This window comes from Peromyscus eremicus, chromosome 1 (genome assembly GCF_949786415.1).
Source record: "Peromyscus eremicus chromosome 1, PerEre_H2_v1, whole genome shotgun sequence".
NCBI lineage: Eukaryota > Metazoa > Chordata > Mammalia > Rodentia > Cricetidae > Peromyscus > Peromyscus eremicus.
Window position 1 is genome coordinate 110,718,328 of NC_081416.1, and position 26,855 is coordinate 110,745,182.

Genomic DNA, 26,855 nt, shown 5'->3' on the forward strand with positions numbered 1-26,855 from the left:
CTGTCAATCAACTGCATATTTAGGCAGTACTTTGACAACTGTATACTAAGTATTCACTAACTGTTTTTTGAATCAAAGAACCTACGATTGTTTACCTCCAATGTAATGATATGAATGGGTAGAAGTGGGGGCTAAGATGTGTCATGTCATGCAAGAGACTTAGGAAAAAGATTGTGTAACTACTTCCCAATCTGCTGAGTTACATAAAAGTCAAAGCTTTGGCTCTGGACTTGAGTTCTATCCATATTGGAGTTTAGACATAAGGAAGAATGCTTGTTAAAGAAGAATAGATTCAAAAGAGGCCAAATTATAAAAAGAAAAAATCATCTAATAAACAAGTCACTTTGGGATTTCAGAATACCAGTGCTGTTGACATTTTGGCTTGGACAATGCTTCAATGCAGAGCTTTTTATGCACTGAACCCTGGCTTGTATCAGTTAAATTCCAGCAGCACACTCCTTCCAGGTTTGAATGTTAGAACTAGTGCCTGATGCACAGAGACAGTCATCATGGTCTTTCTTATCCCAACCTCCCTGCAGGCTTGGTTGAATACTGGAAGACAGGCCTTAGGTCACTAGTGATTATACTTCTTTGGGTTTATGTATTCATGCTGTAAAAATCCTCCCTGACAGCTAAGCCTAAAACAGAAAGCACTATTTCCTTCCTCCTGGATTCTAGGAGCCATGGTGGTTCTGTTCCACACTGGCTGTAGCATTTTGGACACTGATTAAATGTTTTTCACAGATCCTCTGGGGAGTTGTCAGGATCTGGGGTCACACTGGCTGCCTCACAGAATCTGAAGAATACCATTCCTAGGGATTATCCCTCCACCCCTCCCAAATATTTGGAAGGAAGATTGTAGAGAATGCTTGATTTCCTGTAATCAAGCCAGAAGCAGAAGTTGCACATTGTGAAGAACATGAAAATTTGTAATGGAGCTGATGAGACTGTGATTGAGTTTACTGGCTTCTGATGCTAGGATACTGACATTAGCCCTGTGCTTCGCAATTTACAAGGTTTCTATGTTCATCTGGATTCACCAACTCTTCACAAAAATAGTACAGAGGTATTAATATGTATGTTTTTTGTTTTGTTTTGATTTTTTTTTTCTTTTTTGAGACGAGCTTTCTCTGTGTAGCCCTGGCTGTCCTGAAACTTTCTCTATAGGCGCAGATGGCCTTGAACTCTGGGATCCTCCTGCCTCTGTCTCCTCCAGAGTACTGGGATTAAAGCATATGTTACCACTACCTCACACTATCTCTCTTTCCTTTTTCCTTTTCTTTCTTTTTTTAAAAACAAGATCTCACTGTAGCTCTGGGTGTCTTGGAACTATGTAGACCAGTGGTTTTGAACTCACACAGGTCCACTTGTCTCTGCCTCACAAGTGCTGGGATTAAAGGTGTGTGTGATTCTTGATCAGCATGTATTTCACATATAAATCAATTGCTAGAGCCATCACCTTCTGGTCTAGAATTGGGTCCCTGGCTGCAATGCAAACCATGAGGTTTCCTTTCAATGAAATCCCTCATCATCTGCTCAGTTAGAAGGACAGTTTTATTGATTTATCTAAACTTGGACAATGGCTGTAGGAAGGGAAGTCACTCAGTTTAGTGCTCCTGGGTTAATTTTTCCCTCTACTTTTCTTCTTTCTCCCCTGCACCCCTTCTCCTCCTCTTCATGAATTTGAGATCCTCCTGCCTTAGCCTTGTGAGTGCAGAAATACAGGTGAACCCCAGGATGACAGTCATGTGCCACCATACTTAGCCTATTTAACTTCTTTAAAACTATTCTTATTAATTCTTTGAGCATTAAACACATGCACGTAGTGTGTTTTGATCATATTAATCCTCCTAATGTCTCCCTCTAACTCCTTCCAGGTTTACCCCTCCCCAACACACACTTTTTTAGCCCTCCCAACTTTTTAAAAAATAACCCACTGAGTCACATTTGTGCTGGCCACATGTTCTTGGGGATGGGGACATCCTCTGGAGCAGAGGGTGGCAAACCTATCAGGGAACTCACCCTTAAAGAGAATGGACTCTCCTTCCCTCAGAAGCCATCAACTGTCAATAGCGCCTCGGCTGGGGGCAAGGGTGCATAAAGCCCTCTTCTGTTCCTGCTGGAATGTTGACTGGCTTGATCTGATGCAGATCTTATACAAGAAACCACAGCTGCAGTGAGATCATGAGTGCCATGCTCTTAAATTCTTAACATTTATTTTCCCATTCTCTAAGCCTTTCTAATGCCTACTCATCTTGTCCTGGATTATAGTTTTACCTCCCTTAGGTCAGCCTGCCTGCATCCCTCAAGACTAGATGAGGCTCTCTGTTTGAGATTCCTCTACTTTTTCTTTGTCACACACTCCACACCTATACTAACTCAGGATAGATGGCGAGTGCATGGGAAAACTTAACTGCTGTGCATTTTGTTAACAATGCACTTAATTGTTGGTTGGAAAGGTGGGGATATTTCTTGTTAACCTACTGTCCATGTTCTCCTGACTGTATGTTCCAAAAAGGTAAAGATTGGAATTGTTTAGTTCACTGTTATATTGCTGGTGGTAATGTAACGACTCATATGCAGTAGATACTAAATGCCTTTTGAATTATTGTTTTCTCTTAATGACCTCACTTTTGCAAAAGAGTAATGTTGTGTTGGAAAACTTGGTAAGGGGTTATAATTAGATGCATATGAGATGTCCTTTCAGTGTTTGTCAGTAGCCAGATGCTCAAAAGAACAAATGCAGAAAGTGGGTAGTCCTTTAAGTATCGTGTATGAATCTCAACTTGATTCTGGAGCTAGAAACATTATACCTGCCCTTCAGAGACAGTCCCAGAGTTCAGAGACACACAAGCTATTAGTCACTAAGCAGATAATAAGAGCTTTGATGACCGTGCTATAAAAGTGTGTGAGCTAATGATTTTCTAGCCAGATATGGGCATGGGCATGGACAATTTTCAATGTTTTCTAAAGATTCAACAGGGGCCCAGTAGTTAAACTGACAGCACAGTTAGTGAGACCATGTTATGATGTTCCATTTACCATTGGGGTGTAAGTGTGTGGTGAAGTGAGCTTAGGGGGACATCCCCTAAGAGATGAACGTGAGGTTAGCTGTGGGCCTTTCTGGAGAGTGTGTGATTCATTCTTCTAGGGTGAGACATAAGCAGGGAAAGCAACAGGAACGAAGCCTAGAAAGGTAGGTCAGGGTTCTACTGTACTGGTCATGAGTGCAGGGCTTAATTGCTGTCCCATCGTTCAGAGATATCTTGTACCAATAGTTTTCACATCAGCTTGATACAAAGTTCGAACTCTGAATTCTTTTTTGAAGTTTCCCTGTCTGTTCAAGTCAGGCCAGAGGACTGCTTCTGTTCATTTACCAGCCAGGTTCCTTCACTTAAATATTTTCTCACTGGATTATAGTGATACGGTTTCTATGAGTGCCTGAGGACTTAGAAAGCACTTTCTACCTTGAGTCTTCAGATCCCATCATAGACCTGGGTACACAGAAGGTGCTTATTATGATTTTTATTGTTATTGTTATTATTATTATTATTATTATTATTATTATTATTATTATTTTATTAACATGAATGGAAGTGACTACAGACATTACTTGGAGGCCGGGGTACACTTTACTTTTGATGTCACTAGTCATTTCCAGAGTCATATAAAGAAAGAAAAGATGTGAATGAGCATATGCCTTTAAATGTAATGTTATATCTTTGGACAGTGAAAAAAAATGGATGCAAATTAGATGAAGAGTGAAGAATCCATTCCTTTTAATCTAGTGGCAAATGTGAGGGATATTTTAGGGTAAGACAGTGACACCTAGTGGTGGAAAAAAGATCTTCCAGTTCCATCCTACCCACCCCAAGCAGGATGTTTAGATCATCCTGAGGGTTTTATGACTTATGATGACACCAGTGGACATCCACAGCAGAACGTGAGCTGTCGCTGGCTCCCACAGGACCTCTGTGTTCTGCTGGTCTTCAGGATGGATGGTGAGTGCTTAGAAAACATGACTATTATACCTTTTGCTAAGAATACACATAGTTATTTGTTAGAAGGATGGAGAAATTTCTTGTTAAATTAAATGTTCTTACTCCAGTAGCATACACATTGAACAAGAAGGAGGAAAAGAAGGAGGAAGAGGAGGAGGAGGATGGCAGTGAGGAGGAGGAAAGACCATAAAGAATTCTAACTTGATTATTTGACAGGGCCACAGGGCCAGAACAGGAAATGTTGGGAGCATAGTCACCGACTGTCTCTGATTCCAGAGAGGGATGAAATGAGTCCAAAGGTAACATTGCAAACTAGTCACCGAGCAAGGATCAGAAGCTGGATTCCTGCTTCTTAGAAAGTAGCCCTTCCCTTTTGACTGGTCTTTGAGTCCTGACAGACCATGGTTGGGATGAGAGTGTTTTATAGTGAAAGTGAAAGTAACTAGAGAGGATCCCCGATTGATGTGACCAGAATCTTAGGATGAACAGGAGAGGGTCATGCCTTATCCGCCTGGAGAGCAGAAGCAGGGACGGACAGAGTCCACTGCAGATGTCTCATTCTTCTCCATGTTCCACACCTACATGCTTTATCTGGACTCAGGGCCAAGCACAGCAGTCTGCTTCCCCACTGGAAGCACCAACTACAGGGTTCACACCAGCAGTGTGCTGAAGCTGACTCTCAGTAGGAGAAGCAGTGGAAAGATCATCCAAGGGCCCCAGACACTTTTAGAAATGGCCTCCTACCCCGGAAGTGAAAGCCTGTGGCAAAATGCCTGCAGAAGTAACTTCAGGCAGGGAATGTCTACTTTGACCCCCGTAGTTTTGGGTCTTGTGGTGAGGAGGGACATCGTGTTGGCATGACAAAGGCGGAAGCTACTCACTTTGAGGTCAATATGAAACACACACTCACACTCATGTGCACTCACACATAGACAAAGTGGGGGGTGGGGAGGGAGGAAGGGTGGGAAAGAGAGGAGAGAGAAAATGAGAGAGAGAGAGAGAGAGAGAGAGAGAGAGAGAGAGAGAGAGAGAGAGAGAGAGAGTCTGTGTTTCTGAACTCCTTCCACTCCCTTTAAAAACATTCCCTCTATGTCTTCCACATTCTCCCCACTTTATCAATCTTCTTCAGAAAAAGTCCTCATAGACACACTCAGTAGTGTGCTTCACTAATCTCCTAACAGCTTCTTTTTTTTGTTGTTGTTTTTGTTTGTTTGTTTGTTTGTTTTTTGAGACAGTGTTTCTCTGTGTAGCTTTGCGCCTTTCTTGGATCTCACTCTGTAGACCAGGCTGGCCTTGAACTCACAGAGATCCGCCTGGCTCTGCCTCCCAAGTTCTGGGATTAAGGGTGTGCGCCGCCGCCACCCAGCTTCTTAATCCACCCAGGTTGACAATCAGTGTTAACTACAATAAAACGGAATTGGGAGTTGGGATGTTGTACAAAGAGAGAGGCCTGGGAGAGGAGCTAGCGGAGATTCCCAGAGCATCTGTCAAGAGATTCTGTTTGTGTTAGCCTGCTCTCTGTGGTCCAGTGCTGCCCAGAGATGCCCCAGGAGAGTAGCCTTCATGCACCTCTGAGCTGCATGGTATGGAGATCAAGGACCTCCTAAACATCCAGAAATTTTTCCTCTCTGATAACCTTGGATTACATTCCAAGTGTAGTCCTCCTCTCAGCATAGATGTTTTGCTTAGTGACTTTTTCATTGACTTCTTCTGAAGCAAATTTCTCAGCTCCTGCTTTCCAACAGACAGTCCCAAGCACTATGGCTGGACCATAGAGGGAGCAGCTGTCTCCTGCCTCCACAGAATGGAGACAGCTTCCTGTCATCCAGAGCACTGCTGGGAAAAAGGCATGCCAGCAAGATGCTCCAGAGGTGTGTTCTTGTTGTCTGTCTAGAGTTCTCTTCTGCAATTTGTTTTTGAGTATTTATTTTATAGTTGAAAAATTCATAATTTTATTTAGTGCTTTTTAAAAGTGTCCCTGAGGAGGTAGTCATTTCAAAAACAAGTAAAGACATGCAGAAAGTGATAAAATGCAAGATAGATTGTTAATTATTGTAATTAACAAACACACACATATATGATTACTTATATAACAATGATTGCAAGTACAGAGGGAATATTCTGTAGGTCTTCTGAGCCTTGTGCTTTGCTAAGTACTTTATTATTTAATACAACAACACTCCAAGGTAGATGAGTGTGTGTTTGTGAAAATAGGCTCCAGGCACAGAGCAGGCTGCAAAGTGTTCGAGCTCATGACTCTTGTTCTGGTTCCTGTTGTTTATGTTTGCTAGGTACAGAATCTTAGACCTAACAGGGCCACACAAATGCTGGTTGATGATGATAGGGAGGTCATAATGACAATACCTTCACAAAGGGGAGGTCTTTGACTCTACCATTTACTCCTTTATGCTGTCTTCAGATATAATACAGAAAAAGTCATTCCCATTAGGGACTCAGCAAAATATATCACACCCTCTCCAAGTGTAGGGAAGATGACAGTTCTTTGATGTATACCATCATCTCAGTGTCCTTATTTGTAAGTTGGGGATAAAGACACAACTTTAGGTAAAGTGATATATAAATGTCCACTATAGACGTGAAACATGTTCTAACTTGTTAATAGATATGGGTGATGCTCTTTATAAAACGCACTAATATTATATATTGATAATAATGTTCACATCTAGGTGAAAGGTAGACCAGTACTCTAGGCATCAAGCAATATTGTGGTCTTGTCTTCCATGCTTGGATCCTGATATTTCAAAGATGGAAAGGAGCCACTTTGGCTTCTTTGTTGTTCCCTTGACAAAGCTTGACTTTCAAGCCTCTTTCTCTCTGTGGATGAGAAAAACTCGTGAATGTCAGCAGCTGAATGTTATGTTTTTGTACTTCAACTCAGAGTCCTCACAGACAGATGGCTCTGCTTAAGTCCTCTATTATCCATTAAAGTGCCACACTACTCTGTTGTGCCTGGACAGAGGATGAGCCACAGACTTTTTTGTTACTAGCCTACAAAAAGATAAAATTTAAAAACTTGATATAAATCTCTAAAAAATTATTATAAAATAAAATAAAATGAAAACATTCTTATAAAATAAAAACATTATTATGAAATATTGCAAATATTTTACAGTTATTTTTATGTGTGTTAAATCTATGACTAAAAACCCTTTGGTTTTAATTTTTCTCTATTGATTTATTTACAATATTTGTTTAAATTTCATTTCCCATAAATGTGAGTCTGTAAACAGAAATTTAAAAGATGCTGATCAACTGTTATTTGTGGAGTCTTGCTTTCTATCTAAAAAGTGGATGATTTCTAGACTTTCATACTAAGGATCCTTCCAAAGCCTAGGAAAATGTGCCCATATCCTTCTTAGGGCTCACACCATGAGACATTGTGAAGGGTTTCACTTTGACAGGCTACAGGCTGACTCAAACACTCTTGCCATGGGGCCCAATTCCTAATTGCGAACTCAAGCCATTCAATGGTTATTTTTCCCTATAACACAATTTGCTCCTTGGTAATTTCTGGCTTTCACTTATGAATACGGAAATAAATAACTAGTAACATTTAAAATATGTAACTTAACAGGTAGATCTATATCATAAATTTGTGGAACTGGGGTCAGAAAGAGTTTAAGACACACAGTTAGTACAGCTTAGAATGGATTTAAAACCAGCTCTATTTCCTCCAAGAGCTTATAATCTTTATAAGCACAGTTAGTTTGGTGTGATTAGGTTCATTCTCAAGGTTCTGCAAAATATACCATAATCTTGTCAGAGAGAATTGAGGGATTCGGAGGATGGGAGAAGGAACGACAAGCACGCACCCTTGTGTGTGTGTGTGTGTGTGTGTGTGTGTGTGTGTGTGTGTGTGTGTGTAGGGGTGTGAACTGACAGCATTAGGCATTGTTGTCAGACATCCTTAAGGGTTGAAGTGTATGTCCCTACCCTGACTCATATGTTGAAGTCCTAACTCCTAACTCCTCAGAAGGGAATGCTCTTAGGAGACACATCTTAGAGGTATTCAGATTAAAATGAGACTGTGGGATGTTCTCTTATCCAACATGGCTAGTATCCTTATTACAGGGGAGATTTTAGCGGCAGAAACTCAGAGGGGAAAGGCTGTGAAAACATGGAGGCTGATGGCCATCTGCAGCCAAAGGGGAAGCTTGGGACCGATGCATCCTGTCATTATCTTCTGAAGAACCAACCCTGCTTATGCCTTAGTCTTGGAGTATCAGCCTTCAGAATTGTGAGACAATATCTCTCTCTGTTGTTCCAGCCACTCAACAGCAGCCTTTGCAAAGAAACACAGACGTTCTGTAATAAAAGCACTCTGACATGGCCGTTAATATGACAGAATCATTAAAGATGTTCTTTGGGGAGTGAGAAGATCCCATACTGCCTACATGGAGCCTCCACCATTGATACATATTTAGCAACTAGTCAAGGCAGGGAGAGCAAAGTTTTCTTTGTAAGTCTATCACATTTCTAGCCCATGTACCTCCTCAGTGTCTTGCTTTCTATTGATTCCCCGACTGTGGGCCATTCTTACTGGCCTGATCTCCCTAGCCCTCTTATAAAGAGATTTTCACCAGATACACCTTCACTAATGTTAAGTATGTGCTTTGATTTGTATTGGTGCATATTTTTGAATATATAAATAGTGTTGCCATAGTGCACGTCACTGTCTACTTCCTTCAGGGGGCAAGTGGGTAGTCAGTCTACATATTCTGCTATAGAATTCTAAGTTTGGCTGGACGCAAAGGCAATTGTCAATCAGCAGCCTGCTTGTGGAAGTAGTCATCTGTGTTAAATGAAGGAAAAGGCTATAATGGCCATGCATGGGTGGCCATGAGAGGCCACAGAATAGGAAAGCAGAGCAGATTCAAATGCCCTGCCTGGAAAAAGAGTGTTTCATAAATGCTGACTGACTTGGACTGGCTGGGGGTTATCCTGCCTGTATATAAGGATTTTATAAGCTTTTCTGGAAGTGTCTTAGGGGCTGCCTCAGTCACTCTATAACAAAAACACTTTAAATTTGAGGGTAGAAGCACAGCTCTGGAGGAATGAGTATCTTTTTTTTTTTTTTTCAGCCATGAAGGGGGTATTGTCAGATGGTCTGCAAAGGTGGTAACAGTTGTCCACTGATATTCTACATTATGCTCTCATTGGCAGATAAACTCATAATCACCTTGAGATTTAAACAGGAGACATGTCTGGAATCTAATCCTGAAATAATGATTCAGTATGTGTCTAGGAATTTGTATTTAAGAAAAATTCTTTTGTGATTATAATATGGAGCCAGACTTCTACATTGCTGTTATATAATATAACAAATATGCAATATATAACATATGTTATATTCAATTTGTGTTATATTATATAACACAGTGCATATACATGTGCACACACACAATTGACTAATATTCATTTATCATTTTCCCTGTTCCAGAAAATCAACAAACAGTGAAGCACACAGGCATCCAAGTCATAAGTTTTGTCCTTGGAAGTCTGTTTTCTGGAAAAATCAAACTGATAACAGATGCTTACTGTAAAGTGTCATAATCGCTTGTACAGAATTAGGCCTGGAGGGCTGACAACATTGAATCTGCTTTTAGACTGCATTGGGATTGGCTTTCAATGGGAGTAATTTTGCCTCTGAGATATTTGGTAATGTCTATGAGTATTTTTATTTGTCCCAAGTTGAGAGGAGTCTTTCTAGAATGTCGTGGGTAGAAGCCAGAGAGGTGTGTTGCTAAATGAACATCCTTTAATACACAGCCAGCACCACACCATCTGCTCAACTGAGCACGAACAGTACAATCAGAAATCCTGGGTTAGAAAAAGCCTTCTAGGGGTTGAAACTGACCAGGCAAAGCAGGGAGTTGGTGACAGGAAGCTTACCCCAAGGCAGAGAAAACAGCACTTCCGAAAGCCTAGAGAGCTCAGCAGCCATATCTGGTGGGCTAGGTATAAAAACTCAGACAGGTGGAATGGGAAGAAGCCAGTGAAGTTGAATAGGATGTGCCTTGCTGTTTCCAGATGCTGGACCACTTCCTCAAGACTCTGGTGAAGCACTGAAAGCTTTGTGGTTTATTGCTTAGCAAATCTGGGCTTTAGCAATATGACTCTAAAAGTGAAGGATGCATTGGGGTGTAGGGGCAGGACCTGGGGTGACTTAGGATTTTTTTTAGACTTTCTTTTTATGTATTCTTTGTGTCTTTCACATCATGCACCTCAATCCCATTTATCTCTCCATCCCTTTTGTATCTGCCCTCTACCCTTGCAACTCCCCAAATAAAATTAAATAAAATCTAAGAGAAAAAAAAAAAAGAAAAATCTTGACATGGAAGCCGTAGTGTGACACAGTGAGTTGTGCAGTAAACCCTTTTATTCACACATTTTTAATTGTAAATGTTCATTGAAAAGAGTCATTGGTCTGGTTCGAGGCCTCTGGTTTCTGCTACACTATCGATACCGGGCCCTCACTGGGACTCCTCTTGGACATTCTGTTTTTGTGTAGTGGAGTCCAGCCCCTTCATGTGTTCCAGCAGATGATAGATGGGGTGGATGTTGGGGTGGTCCAACTTATAACCCTAGTTCTGAACACAGGTAGTTGTAGGATTGGTCATCCTGCCAGTTCTTCCCTATTCTCACATTCAGGGTGAGCTTTCCAGCATTGCCCTGGCTAGTTCACCCCTTACAGCAAGCAAGGTGTGGGTTTGGTTCTCCTGCTTTCATGCCCTTAGGGTCAGTTCTCCCACACCTACACCGTGAGGGCCAGCTCTACTGTGTTGCCCAGGCAAGATGCAGGGGCCACTCTCCTGAGTGCTGCAGCTGGTGAGGGGCAGGTACAGCTCTCCCACCTGCCTCAGGTGTTGATGGGGGAGGAGGGAATCTCTCGTCTGCCCATACCATTGCATGGCAGATGAGGAGTAGGGTGAGATCTCCCATGATTGTGTTCTTGGGGTTGGTTCACCTGCACCACTGTCAACAGGGTTAGCTCTACTGCACCACCCAGGTGAGGTGCAGGGCCTGCTTAACAAAGAGATAAGAACGAATCTTTTGGAAGCCCGAGTAAGTTCAAGAGCTGAGTGAAAATGTCAGGTGGAAAAGCAGCTAGAGAGAAACATAGGGAACCCAGAAAGGCTCACCAAGCTGTTCAAGGATGCATGGCAACTCTTGGGATACAGAAGAATTTGGGCAGATGATCTTAAAGATAATAGTATCTAGTAGCAACTGCTTTATATTTTGGGGTAGCATATTCAACTACTGAAGTTTCTAAACACTACCTGTGGTAGTTTCCTCACTGATGGAAGAAACTGCAGAGTCCCTATTACTGGGATAAGTATTATTTTATTTCTTGTAATGATCCCACAATCCTGTCTTAGGGTTTCTATCCCTGTGATGATGATCAAAGCAATTTGTGGAGGAAAGGGTTTATCTGGCTTACACTTCCATATCATAGTCCATCATTGAAGGAAGTCAGGACAGGAACTCAAGCAGGACTGGAACCTGGAGGCAGGAGCTGATGCAGAGGCTGTGGAGGGATGCAGCTTACTGGATTGTTCATCATGGTTTACTCAGCCTGCTTTCTTATAGAACCCTGGACCACCAGCCCAGGGATAGCACCACCCAAAATGGGCTGAACACTTCCCTATCAATCACTAATTAAGAAAATGCCCTATAGGCTTGCTTACAGAAAGATCTTATAGAGGCATTTTCTTTTTCTTTTTTTTTTTTTTAAGAATTTTTTTCATTCATTTTATATACCAACCACAGATTCCCCCTCTCATCTCTCCTCCTGCTCCCCTCCAGCTTTCCCCCAACCCACCCACAATCCCTGCCTCCAAAAGGTTAGGGGCTCCCATGGGAAGTCAACAAAGCCTGGTACTTTGCTGGTAGAAGCAGGACAAAACCCCTCCCCCATGCATCAAGGCTGAGCAAGGCTTCCCACCATAGGTAATGGGCTCCAGAAAACCAGCTCATGCACCAGGGATAGATCTTGATCCCACTGTGGAGGCATTTTCTTAACTGAGGTTCCCTCTTCTCAGATGACTTTAGTTGACATAAAACTATCCAGCACAAATCCACACACTTATCTTTAAAAACTGGGATACAATGAGATTAATCATATAGATAGTATAGGATTGCTGCAACAACCCATCCCCCCACTCAGTGACTTGTTCATGCTCATATATAAGCAGCCAAGGAGATTTATTGGTCTTGTCTGGTTTCTACACATGTTTGGAGAATTGGCAGAGACAATCCAGCTTTGCTCTGTGTGGTCTTCTTAGGGTAACAAATTATTCTTGTAGCAACATTCAAGAGATAGAAATATGGGAGCCTTTTTGTAACTCTGTGTTTTAGATTGTCTGATTGGCCAAAGTAAGCCACATTGCTATGGCCAGAGGCAGAGTGGGAGGTGACCAAAGGCTCTAAGGGCACAGATGTAAATTAGCTAGTATTTAAGGCCATTCCAACATTTTGCCTCTTCAGCCATTAATGACTGCAAAGATTTGAGCTGAATTCTCAGATACAAAGTGTGCTTCTCTTCTACCAGATGCTTTTATTTTGGTAATAAGAAAACAACCTAGAAAAATATATAAATTAAGATTTTGTATCAATAAAAGCATTTTCATATATACCAATTGATCAAGGATTAAAGGAATCCCATGTTGACGGTATGAATAACATTTCTAAGCAAAGAAATATTTGTAAATGTAAGGGGCTAATTTCCTTAGTACGTAAAGAGTGCTTAGGTGTTACTAAGAAAATGACAAGTCAGTAGAAAAGTGGGCAAAGGCCACAAACAGAAAATCTATTGAAAAGAGAACAGTGAGTGGTATACATTAAATGCACAGCTACATTCCAAAGTGAAAAAAATGCGAATTTTAAAGAATATTTTATCAGATTCATGAAGACTTTTAGGTTCCGTGGTACCCAGTGTTTGTTGGGGATATGAAGAAAGGCCCGAAATAGGAAGCTCTCTATGTGACTAGTGGGAGAATAGTAGTGCGATATATTCAGAAATTTTGGCAACTGTGATAAAAATATACATGTGCAATTTGACTTGGCAGTTTTATTTTGGGGAGTTTTTCCTAAATATGGAACACATAAGTGTGCAAAGATGTATACAGGGATGTTCACTGCAGGATTGCTTCTGTAAGTGAAGGAATGGAAATTATGTAAGGCATATTAGTGAATGGATTAAGGGTGTTGTCTTTCATAATGCTACCCATGATTATGTATCATTAATACCCATTTATGAATGAAAAAAATTTGTGAGATTCTGTCCAATGTGGAGTGTAGGTGTTAAGGACGGTGAAGTGCATCTCATTGCCTTGACACTGAATGATCTATAAGACATCATGGGAAACATGTGGTAAGTCTAGGAATGGAATATGTCATTTTTATTTATGTAAAATAAAGATACAGTCACTCTTGTGCCAATCGAGAAAGTTTTTAAAGTTGCTAGTGGCTGATTGTGAGGAAAAACAAAAGCACAGGAGAGGTGAAGGGCAAATCTACTTCTAACTTGATTTTGTTTTTGACTATTTGAAATATTTCCCCATGAATATATGCTACTTTTATCTAAGAAAACAACAAAAATAGAGAACACATAGGGAAGACATTATTAGACTATTAGACTATCCTTTTCATGGCTATATCCTGCTGTCACAGGTAGTTCATTGCCTCAGCTAGCAGTTCTTTTACAGTCCTCATGCACATCTATTAAGAAGATGTTGTTCTTTCTCAGCATTGATACTTCGGAATGTCTAGAAATTGTTTCCAAGGAAACCCATCTACAACCAGTTGTTATTGGTCTAAGCTCCTAATGGGCCTAGATAGGGTCTTGTTTCTTAGCAACTTGTTTAAGTTTTTTCATTTTAATTAAAATGATACATTTCCTTAAAAGCCTGTTCATACCAAAGACATAAGGGTTGCTTTTCTTTGTTCATGAAACTCACCCCTGAAAACTGGCATTGGTGAGGATGACATTAAAAAGCAGTTGTCTTACCTACAGATGAACACTTTGTCAACTACGTAGGTTGTTGACTGTTTTCTTCCCACCTCTATGTGTTCAGTCTGGACCTCTGCTTTTGGCCACTTCAGGTAAAGTGTCTGAAGGGTAGTGATGGATTCCTGGTCTGTCTACCTATACGGTTTCCTATCAAGTCTGAATTAATTCAAATAAAGACCGAACATTCATCATCTAGGTTTCATTTTCACCATGACCTGTGCTCAAAGCAGAGGATACTAGCCTGTTTCTCACTAAATACTGACAGGATACTGACCTTGTTTATCACTGTGCCCCAGGCAACCGAGTGCTGTGTCAGAGTCACACAGCATAAAACCTGGAATGAAGAGATATGAAAACATATATCATGAGAAGTACATAGACATATACTTGCCAACATTCTGTAACTCTTAAAATGATCTGCTTGGAAGAGAAAAACCATGTCTGCCTGTGAGCCTTCCATGTTTCTCCGCATGATGATAATGGACTAAACCTCTGAAACTGTAAACTAGCCCCAGTTAAATGGTTTTTTTTTATATGAGTTGCCATGGTCATGGTGTCTCTTCCCAGCATTAGGACACTAACTAAGACACTGGCCTTAAACCCCATCCTGCCAGGTTGGATCCTGGGGAGGACACAGACTGTGGTTTCAGTGCTCTGGGTGATCTTAGCATGATCTTTCTGACTGTCAGAGTGCCAGGTTTCTGTTGATATAAATCTCATGGATGGGCCGTGAGATTTCTGTTCTCATGATTGAAGGGCTCCCCTTACTGAATGTGGAGTTTTGAAGACCCTATTTTATTAAATGCTTCAGGGTGAAGGAGGTCCCAGATGCTACTGGCAGCTCAATACTAAGAAGCCAGAGTTGTCAGCATAGATTGTATTAGCCTAATCTTCTTTGTACAGGGTTTCCTTGAGGGAGAATGCAACAGGATTGTTCCATCTTTGAAAGAGCTGTCAGGTTCCCTTGCTATCTGGCAAGTGATGAGTCCTGGATGCTGGGGGAGAAATGGAGAGTGAAGAGAAGGCACTGTGAACCCGGTTGGCAAGCTGCAGGCTTAGTTGTTGTAGAGTGACTTTTGACAATACAAGAAACAAAGAACAGAGATTTATCATATGACTCAACAAAGGCATTCATAGGCCAACATTGTGACAGCAGGACAAAGGAACAGTGTGACTTGAAGCTGGTAAGCTTGGGTTTGGAGACCAGCCAATGTGGGCCATTAATGTCTGCAAGCCTGCTGATCTGTAAAAGTGGGCATACAGTCTAATGTTCCACAGAGGAGTATCACAAGATTGTGACGCTTATATTGTCAACTTGACAGAATCTAGAGTGACCTAAGCTAGAGGCCTGTGGGCATGCTTGTGTGGAATTATCTAGATAAAGTTAGCTTTTAAACCTGTCTGTGAAGGATTATCTACTTTAGGTTAATTGAGATGAGAAGACCCACCCTGAATGTAGATCATACCATTCTATAGCCAGAATCCTGGGCTGAAAAAGTAGGAGGTATCTAACTTAGCATGAGTTTTCATTGCTCTGTATTTCCTGACTGAAGCCACAAAGTGACCAGCTGCCCCAAGCTATTGCCATCATGACTTTATGGATCTAATGGACTGTACCACTGAAATGTAAACTAAAGTCACTCCCCTTTCCTCAAGTTTGTTTTGGTCAGGCATTTTGTCACAGCAACAAGACATGTAAGTACGAGTATAGAGAGATGACTTGGTGATTCAGAGGTGCACACTGCTCTTCCATGGGACCCAAGTTCAGGTTCCAGCACCCATGTCCAGCAGCTTACACCCACCTACAACTCTGGCTCTGTAAGGCAGATACAGGTGACCTAATTGCATTTACACCGATGTACCCTTGGTAGTTTTTCTTGTCTCTGACTCTCTTGAGACCACACTTACCCTTTCCCAATCTCCTTATTCTTTAAGCATTCTCTGTCCCTTCTACACAAACTGAAATTAAGTTCATGCGGTACTCTTGTGCCTATCACAATAGCTATTGCTAGCTAAAATCTATCACCTCTTTAACTAGCATCTAGCTTTGCCTATTTGTCACTGGAGAGCAGCCTATCAGTATGGTATGCTGAACCATCTTAGTGCCACGGCTATTCATCAGAGGTCAGTGTGGTTTTACAGAGCATGAACATCAGCAGTTGAAGGATATGAGGAACAACTATTAATTAAGCAAAGGCCTATAGGAATTTCTGCTTCTATAGCATGCCCCCCTCATCTAGGTCTTTATACACTTGTTGGTCTTGTGATCACTACCCGGCCTTTCCCCCCAAGGCTCTTGCATATTCTGCATGACTCATTTTAGGTGTTTTTCCTATTTATCATCTTTACAATCTTGCAGTCTCTCAAACAATCACATCTTTACAATCACTGTCTCTCAAACCTTTTGCTTTACCCCATTTCACTTCTTTCTCCTCATCACCCCCATGAAGATGACTGAACTACAAGATGAAGGGTGCTGGGATTCTCTGCTTTTTGCCTTCTTGTGACAGTTAATCTTGGTTGTCAACTTGATTGGACCACAAGGTGCCCACGAGATTGGAAAAAATGTACTTGTATATAAGTCTGATTGGGCATTTCCAGAGACAACTGTCTATGAGGCTGCAGCTGAGTGTGTTAGACTGACTTGAATGTAAGCAGCACTGTGTAGTAGACTGAGGCCTGAAGGAGGCAGAAGTAGAAAAGGAAACCAGCCCAGATGTGCAAGATCCTTTCTTCCTGAGCAAGAATTTCCTTTGCTGTGGTTCACTGTGGACATATGACTCCTGGTTCTTTGGCTTTTCAACATGGACTTACATCGGTGATTCTCTAGGGAGAGTCTAGGCCTTCCCCCTCAGACTAGGTCTGCATTATTGCTTACCCTTGCACTGTGGCTTCTCTGACTCAGTAGCATGCAGCAACCTGTGATTGAACTCTCCAACCTCCAGTTGTTGAAGTCAATCTAATGTGTGTGTGTGTGTGTGTGTGTGTGTGTGTGTGTGTGTGTGTGTCCTAGTTACTTTTGTGTCAAATTGACACAAGCTAGAGATACCTGGGAAGAGAAATCTCATCAGACTACCTATAAGCATATTTGTAGGCTATTTCTTGATAACTGATTGATGTGGGAAGTGTCACCCCTGGATGGGTGGTCCTGTGGTCTCAGGTTGTGTAAGAAAGCAGGCTGAATAAACCACAAGAAACAAGCCAGTAAGAAGCATTCCTCCCAAGGCCCTGGCCTCCGTTCTTACCTCTGGTTTTGGCCTCAGTTCTCACCTTCAGTTTTGGCCTTCAGGTTCCTGTGTAGAGTTCCTGCCTTGGTTTCCTTCAGTGGATTGTGACTTGGGATATGTACGACAAATAAACACTTGCCTTCATAAGTTAGTGTTCATCAGTTTTTCATTTTATCAGATGCCTAGAAAGCAAACTAGAAGTATTTCTTCTAGTGGTTTTGTTTCTCTATAGAACCCCAGCTGCCCCACTTTAGGAAAGTACACGCTCGGTCACACTGAGAGGGTGACATCTTTATCTCTTCCACTAGCACCGGAGCATGCTGATGGCAGGACCAGTGACATAATCAAGTTGTCTTTCTAACACCAAGGTCAGCGCCTGACACAGGGCAGATTTGCTGAAGATTTTAAAAGGTTTTATGTAATCCCCTTTAGAAAGCTTTATATGCGGTCCAATTTCTAATAAAGGCTATTAGGGTTCAACTTCTAATAGTGTTTTCCAAGGATTTCCAGAAAAGACACTACCAACAGCGAGAAATAATCTGAGAGAATGAATCTAAGTACACCAAGCTCTTCAGTCCATTCACTTTATTCTTCTGATACAAAATTCCATCTACACAGCTTTAATTCTGTTCTCATACTTAGCTCCTCTCTGTTCCTTCTTCTCCTGTCTGCTCAGAGTTCTATCTAAATTCTTTCCATCTTGTTCTGATCTTTGTCTTCATTCCTATCTCCATCCTCATTCCTTCCTCTCCTCTTCCCGTGACCTGCCTCCATACCTACCATCAGCAATATTCTGGTCCTGCCACTTTCTGGTCGGGGTAAGTCTGCTTAGAGCTAGGAAACCTGCCTCATCGCTTGATGCACCTGGTATGTAAAAACCCTTTTGTTCTGAGTTAACTGTTGGAGGGGATAACTGGGGGTTCCACTAAGGCTGTGTAAGAAAGGAGGGTCTGATCTCAATTTGCACAAGAAACAAGGCTACATACCTAATGGCAGCCTGGTCTAGGCAGGGTGTCTCCATATGGATATTTACCTTAATTCAGGAGACTAGCATGTGGTGGTCTGAAATGCTGATTCTTATGCTAAAAAGGGAGAAACAAAAGGCCTGGAAGCAGGAAGCCTTGCCTGTGTGGCTGTTATCCAAACACCTTAATAGTATATGCCCAAAGAGTGATCAATCCACACTGCTTAGAAGTTATTAGGAAGCACGGCGGTGGTGGCGCACACCTTTAATCCCAGCACTCGGGAGGCAGAGCCAGGCGGATCTCTGTGAGTTCGAGGCCAGCCTGGGCTACCAAGTGAGTCCCAGGAGAGGCGCAAAGCTACACAGAGAAACCCTGTCTCGAAAAACCAAAAAAAAAAAAAAAAAAAAAAAGAAGTTATTAGGAGAAGAATTAATCAGGAAAGCTGCCATAGCGCACAAGAAAATCATTGCAGGAACCCATTAATATATATTTAAAAGCTAACGTCACCAAGACTCCTTAAGGCTTGGCTTTTTTCTCTGGAAGAGCCCTGCTTCTTCCAGGTATTAGCTTTTGCTATAGTCAATTGAATTCCTGCTTCATATTTCTGTGGCCCACAGCAAGTTTCATAATGATGGGGTAGACAATAATCATTTTTCAGTAAGGAAACCGGCCTGAGCTAGTTACTTGAATACTCCAAGTGAGCAGAAAAATGTTTTAAAATATCTTTTTTGTTTGTTTGTTTTTTTGTTTTCCAGACAGGGTTTCTCTGTGTAGCTGTGCACCTTTCCTGGAACTCACTCTGTAGTCCAGGCTGGCCTTGAACTCAGAGATTCGCCTGGCTCTGCCTCCTGAGTGCTGGGATTAAAGGTGTGTGCCACCGCTGCCCGGCTCTTTCCTTTTTTTAATTGATTCTTTGGGAATTTCACATCATGTACCCCAATCCCACTTATTTCCCAGTCTCTCCATATCCTCCCTTCACCCTTGGAGTGTCTACCCAAAAGGAAAATTTAAAAAGAAATAATAAAAATAAACTAAAAAAATACAAATAAGGACATTAATTAAAAACAAACAAACAAACTCCCCAAAATAACAAAAACAAAAACAAACAAAAAACTGTGACAGGCTTTCTTTTGAGCCACCATCCAGCTCCCAAAACATGATATGAAGACTTCTTATTAGTTTTGAATGCTCAGCCTTATCTTAGCTCTTATTTCTTGCTAGCTCTTATAACTTGAATTATCCTGATTTTCTTTATCTATGTTTTGCCTTGGGGCTTTTTACCTTTCTCTCTCCTTCCTTCCTTTCTACCTTCTTTGCTTCTTTCCTTCCTTTCTCCCCCCCCCCCCCCACCTCTTTCTTTCTGCATGTCTTACATTCCTGCTTCTTGTGGTTGCCTGGCTGGTGGCTACCTGGTTCTTGTGGTTGCCTGGCTGGTGGCTACCTGGTTTCCAGCCCCAAGCTTGTCCTCCTTCCCCCTCATTCTCCCCCTTCTTCTGCTGAGCCTAGATTTCTCCTCCTACTTATTCTTTCTGTCCGCCTGTCCTAGCTTTGTATTAGACCAATCAGGTGCCTTAGGCAGGTAAGGTGAAACAAATATGACACATCTTCACATAATTAAACAAATGCAGCATAAACAAATGTAACACACTTTTACATAGTCAAAGCAATATTCCTCAACATAAACAAATATAACACATCTTTGCCCAGTTAAAATGTTCCACAACAAAAAACTACTTCCCTCCTCCATTTTTTTCCACCTCTCCACAGCCTCTCCATTCATCTTAGTGGCACTGGGAGCTGTGGTAAATCATGCAGTATACTGTTTTGTCCAAAGAGCTTTACTTGCAAATGTTCATTGTGTCATGTGTTGTTGGTCAGGTTCAAGGCCAATGGCTTCTAGTACATCATCAATACTGGACCCTCATTGAAACTACTTTTGGATATCCTACTGTTGTCTCAACTCATAGAGATCCTGGGGCTATGGTTCCAGAGGACCAGTTCCTTCACAGGCTCTAGTAGGTTACAGATGGAGTAGATGTCAGAGTGTGCCAACTCAAAGCTCTGAGTGGTAGCTGAGTTGGTCAATCCAGGCTGCTGGGATTACACCTTCACATGAAGGGCAGACTCTCTCACACCTGTGGTGAGGGGTGGGAGCCAGCTTTCTCAAGTGAAATGGAGGAGGGCAGCTCTCCCATGATTGGTGGAAGCGGCTATCCCATGTGGGGATCCTCTATCCCAGGACCTGTGAAGGGCAGGGTCAGCTTTCTGGTGGTGGTGGTGGTGCTCTCTCAGGGCTAGTGAGGAGTGGGCCAGCTCAGCATGACCCTCATACTTCAACACATGGTTCTGCACATTGTTCAACACATGGTTCAACACATGATTCACGTGGTCACTGTGGTAACACAGGCAACAGACATCAACATGGACCCAGCTGTAGTAGGACCATGGACTCAGACATGGCCATGAGCAGCACCTTGGGCCTGGGTATTGCCATGGCCCTGAGTGGCAGTGCAGGCCTCTCATATCAGCATAGGCCCAGCAGCAGCATGGTCCCAGAACTCCAATATGGCCGCAGGTGGTGGCCCAGATTCCAGGCAGTGGCACAGTCTTCAACGGCAATAGGAGCCATAGACATCAACACAGACCCTGGCTATCATATGACCATAGACCCAGATATGTCCCCACAGCCTGGGTGGCAGAGCTCTATAGCCCCTAAGGCAGCATGGCCTTTGGGCACCAACATAGCCTTAGACGTCTGTCCACACTCCAGGCATCTGCATAGCCTTTGGTGGTAACAGGAACCATGGACATCAACACAAATATAGTCCTTAGCAGTAGCCCTGGCCAAGACATCACTATGGTCCTGGGTGGCAAGCAGGCCACCCACATCAGTGCATTCCTTACTGTCTTTGCCTCTTCAGACCCACCTCTCTCCACAGGACACGAACCATTCTGCCTCTTTCTCTCTCCCACACCCCACTATATATTTGCTTACCATAATGGTGCCCAACCTTGTGGCATCAGGTGAGTCTATGATTTCTTTGACTTGCCCAGGCCAACCAGCCCAACTAGGTGTGTGTGTGTCCTTCAACTACCTGGTCCTAATGGCACCTGGCAGGCCTGTGGTTTCTTTGACTCACAGGCCAAGTGGCCCTAGGCCAGTGTCAACATAACTTTCTTATAAAAATTTACATACTTAACTTTATCAATACTTATTTTTCACAGTCACTGGCCTAAAGGGAAAATTTATATATGGATGATCTTTATGGACCAGTTCTGGAAATGGCATTCACTCCTCCTCACTCATATTCCTAAAGCTAGACCTTAGTTTATGCCTCTCCTTTTCTAGTTGAGAAGGATCCTGGGAGATATGACCCAGCTGTTTTCCAGGCAGAGTAAACCACTGAACCTTGGGGCTAGGTACTGCAAACAGTGATCTGGAGTATGGAGTAGAATGATATAAACAGGAGGGATAGTGAACAGGGCAAAGAGTCAACAGGACTCAGGAAGCATGGAAGAAGAGGTTGCAGAGCACATGCGGTAGGTATAATGTGCCAGACAGATTGGGCTCAGTTTAAAGGACTTGAGAGGCATGGAAGCCACTTGAGATTCTCATTTAAATTTTCAAAATACCAGAAAACTCCTGAAGGACCTTCAGCAGGGAACCATTGTGATCATGTCCTCTTTGCCTGAGGTACAGGAAGAAACAGATAAAACTGAAAGGAGGAAGCCTCTGTGAGGTCTACAGTAGTCTCCATTCTCATCTCATCCCCCTCCAGTGAAAAGAAAATGTGAAGTGAAAACGAGGGCAAGAAAAAGAAGAAAAGGGCATGGCTGACAAAGTTAGTTAGCAGGAGGAGGGTGGAATTGAGGAGGTGAATTTGATGCTACGTAACTTGATTGAAGAGCTGAGTCTCCTAGACTCTGATAGGCTCACAGCTATCAAATGGTGTCCTCTGAAAGTGATGGGAGAAGCCCAGGATGCTACTGAAAGACTCTTCTTTCCAGGATGCATTCCCCCATGACTTGTAAACTCTGTCTAACTAAAGATGATGGTTCCATCATCTTTCAGAGAAGACTACTATTGGCTGTTTGACTCATTCTTCCTAAAAGTCCAATCAGAATTAGTGCTTGGGGGTAAACTGAGGGATGGCTGTCTACACTCTTCTGTCTATTTATTGTGCTCTCCAAATCTTTTCCATTCACACATCCTCTGGGGATTGGAGCCGCTGACCCAAGATCTTGTCTTTGATGAGAAATTTCATCTATTGCTTGTATGTTTAAATTTAACTTTCCAAACTCAGAGATTAAATATCACTGTGTAAAGAGTTTCCATTAATCACCACAGAGATCAAGTCACTGAAGGCAATGACAACATCTTCTGGAGACTCCTGGGCCTTCAGCTGCTATCCGCATCCTTTTCTTCTCCCGCCAAATGCAAACATTTATCTTGTGTGACCAGACTGGAATGATTCTTCAGTCTCTACAGATTTATCACTGGCCAGCTCAGTGACAAGTGTATTATTTACACAAAATTTATTTCCACTCCTAGTATTTTTGCCCTCCATCTAAACTAAGAGAAGACCTTTTTTTTTTCTCTACTCATTTTTTTTAAATGGTGGGAAATAAATGAGACTTTTTTCTTCTTCTTTTTCTGTTTTAGTCTTTAAGTCTTGACTTTGTGCTCATGAAATTGGACAAGACAAAGAGTCTAGGTTTCCTAATTAGTCTAATTAGTTAGCCTTGACAGTTTTAATCATAGTAATATAATAATAATAATAATAATAATAATAATAATAATAATCAATAGTAAATTTCTGTGGTGTGTTTCTATTAACTTTAGTAACAACTGAGAAATCAGTTTGTAAATTTTAAGAAACTATATAAATGTCACATATCTGTGAATTTGAAGGAGAGTGGGGAAGGGAACATGGGAGGGTTTGGCAGGAGGACAGGAAAGGAAGTCAAGCTGTAATTACAATCTCAAAAAAGTCCCTAAAATAAATGTCACATATCAGAATTATTCAATGATACGGTACACATTTTAGTCTCTAAGGGAAAATGTCTGTCCTTTTCTTTTCATCTTGATCTGTGTGCATATTTATTATTCCTTGACTTAAAATATTTATTGAATGCCTATTTCAGAACAACATTGTACCACAATCATGGTTGACAGTGAATGTGACAGAAAATTGCTGACAGTTTCGAGATAAAAATTATTCTGAGGTAAGAAAAAAATAACATTAACATCTTCTCAGAAAGCAAGCCAAACTTTATGTGGGTTATGCTAAGGAATGGTGCAGTATAATGATCCCCTATCTTGGATGGACAGTAGAGTCTCCTGGGGAGCCAATATAAATACAGTTCCTATTGAATTATCACGTGTGGAAATGGGCTGCGATATCTCTGTTCTGGTTTTGCCTTTTGTTCTTTAGAAGAGAACTCCCTTGGAGAATTCTCAGCCAGCTGGCTGTGTCAGTTCCTTGCTGGGAACAGGGCCACAGATTCTGTAGACACAGAAGTGCAATGAAGATAATGCTCAGTGAAATGTTGCTGTTGCCATGAGGGTGGGCTTCCTAGAGAAGGAGGGCCTTGAGGTGTGGAGAAGAAGAGGGTTCATACCCAAGATGTGTTCCATTGCCTGACCCAGCTGGCCTTCATTGTGCCTCCAGGGTTCAGTGACAACTCCTCTTTTGGTGAGGGCTTTTTAATGTCACAAGGTAGGGATGGGAGACTTCTGAAATGCCATTCCTTATCTGAGCATAGAGGAGCCCCACAAATCATCCCTCAGCACCTAGCTAATCCTACATTTCTCCGTCGAATATTCTCCCCCTTTGAAAATTTCCTTTTGTCTTATGAAGATGGCATTCATTGTTTTTCTCTTATTATAAAAATATATGGTTATTGTAACATATTTGAAAACTTTTTAAAAAATCACAAGAATACCATAAAAAGTACCTAGATGTTACATAACTATGAGAAAAACTACTTTTTTCCTATACACATGCAAGCACACAAATGTCTATATAGTTTCCAAATTAGCTCCCAATTGGGATATTATTTGTGACATGCTGATTTCTTTCTATATGCTATTATATTAAAATTTTCTTTTAGAAATTGTGTTTATTTTTTATTTATATACGTGTTTACTTGTCAGTGTGATTGTGAGTTCCACCTGCAGGTGCTCACAGAGGCCAGAAGAGGGCACTGGATGCCGAGGAACTGGAGTCACAGGCAGCTGTGAACCAACCAATTTGAGTGCTGGGATCTGAACTCAGGTCTTCTGGAAGAGCAGGAAGCGCTCTTAACCACTGAGCCATTTCCCCAGGCCACTACATTAAATGTTTCCTTGTCATCCTTGTCATGAAATATATTTTTAAGCCTCACAAAAAATATAGATTTGTCCTATATAGGGCTGAGCATTCGACCCTGAAGTTGACAAATATGTATTTTTAAATATCCAGCCCTGGTTAAACTCAGTGGGTCACAAAACAAAGCAAAAAGACATGGATGTGGGGAAGGATTTGTAGTGGGGAGGGGGAGGAATAGGAATGAAAGGAAGATGAGAGAAAGTGGGGGTGCCAATAACCAGAATCAAACACACACACACACACACACGTGTGTGTGTGTGTGTGTGTGTGTGTGTGTGTGTGTGTGTATGTGTATGTATATGTATATGTATGTGTATATATGTATGGAATTGCCAAAGTGCCTTTACTAAAAGATCAAATTATTTTCTATTTCTTTTTTGAAGAACTATAATGTCTGGATTTGGCAAGGATGTGTAAAGAGCTTGGAAGTCACTTTTTCTTTGCACCTCACAATAAGAGAAACTCCAAACAAACAAACAAACAAAAATTAGCTGTGTGTCTTAGGCTCATCTGAGAATTCAAATCTCAAGCCAAGAAAGATTGGGAATATACAGCTTCTTCCTTGAGATCAGTTCAGAGCCAGAGATGTTGGGGAAAATGACTGGTAAGAACATTTAAGTGATAGCTTTAGCAAATCCCTGGAGGTTTCCTAGCTGGAAAGTTCAAAACTCCTAGGGACTCAGTAGCTTGGGGACTACCAAACTTTAACAGGTTCTTAGCTTCACGAGCACCTCTGGTTTCTTTCTGTGAAGATTCGGGGGGAGGGTTACCTCAAGTTATAAGAAGAAAGGCAAAGTTATGAGAAACTGGGACCAAAGGCCTCCATTCCAAAGTAGTCTACAAGAGTATGCAAATGATTTGGGGGAGAAATATGCTCTCTGTGCCTAGAAATACTTCTGCAATTCCAATAAACACTTCAAGAGGTCATGGATCAGTGACAACGCCCACTAAAACCCTGACCCTTAACTGCACTATTATAGGAGACCGCTAATTTCTAATATTTTAGCACCATATTAACAGTAAAGTAAATGAAGTATACCAGGATTCAAGAGTCAGACTCCAGTCTAAGAAGGAAGTTGCAAGGAAACCGAAAAACAACATGCCCCCAGACCACAGGGAACTTGTATTAGAAATCAGTAGCAAAAAAGATACCTGCAGGGGCCCCAAACACTTGCAGATTAAATGGGATATTTTAAAAAACATGCAAATTAAAGATGTCTCCAGAAAAAAAATATTTTAAAATATCTTGAAAATACAATTTATCAAAACTTGGAGGTGCAGAGAAAACAATGATCAGAGATAATGTGTGGCAGTGGGTCTGAACATGGAGGAGGAACTCAATGCAGTACTGTTACAACACTAACAAGAACAATGTTATTAAGGATGAGAGGAACAGGATTTCTTATTCATTGCCGGTGGGAATGTAAAATGGAATAGCTATTTTGGAAGACATTGTGATGGCTTAGTACAGCTAAAGATACTCTTGCTGTATCATCCTTGCTAGTTGTCAAAATGATTTGAATTACCAAAACTTATGTCTACAGAAAAGCAACAGGTGTTTACAGCAATTTTATTCAAAATTGTATAAAGTTGGACCAATCAAGCTATCCTCTAGTAGGTGAGTGGAGACAGTCCATGGCACCCAAGTGACACAATCCTACTTGGTGCTGCAAACATAAATGAGCTATCAAGACCCTAAAGTACATAGAGAAACTTTAGTAATATAGTGAAGTGAAAGAAGTAAATTGGAAAACATTATATAGTGCATGGATTCATATTGTATGGCATCCTGGGAAAGGCAAACTATGGCAACAGCAGAAAGGTCCATGGTTTTCTGGGTTTTGAGGGAGAGAAAAATGAACTGATGAAGCACATAGGACTAGAGAGGCAATGAAATTATCCAGACTGATACTGGAAGGCTGGATGTATGTCATTATTCAGTACCATGCAACACAAACTGTAGTCTATGTAGTCTGAGTTATACTAACATGCTAATGTAGATTTATCCATTGTACCAAATGTTACATCTGATATAGGGTGTTTATAGAGGGGAAGATATATGTGTATGAAAGAAAGAGGTACATGGGAACTTTTATTTCTAAAATTTTCTGTGGACCTAAATATGTGCTAGAAAGAAAGTTTACTGATAAAACATTTTGTTTTCTATACACCAAAGAATCAATAATATAAAAATAAGATATTCTTTTTTTAACTGTAATATTCTTTTTGCTGTTGTTATTGCAAGATGAAACATCCTA

At 41.4% G+C, this 26,855-nt stretch overlaps 1 long non-coding RNA gene across 1 annotated transcript; it reads left to right on the forward strand.

Moving 5' to 3' along the window:
- The first annotated feature begins 3,889 nt into the window (after positions 1 to 3,889).
- On the forward strand, positions 3,890 to 25,150 carry LOC131902159 (uncharacterized). The gene is made up of 3 exons (XR_009377025.1): positions 3,890 to 4,001; positions 23,372 to 23,452; positions 24,981 to 25,150. It is a non-coding gene; the product is annotated as an uncharacterized LOC131902159 (long non-coding RNA).
- Positions 25,151 to 26,855: the final 1,705 nt, after the last annotated feature.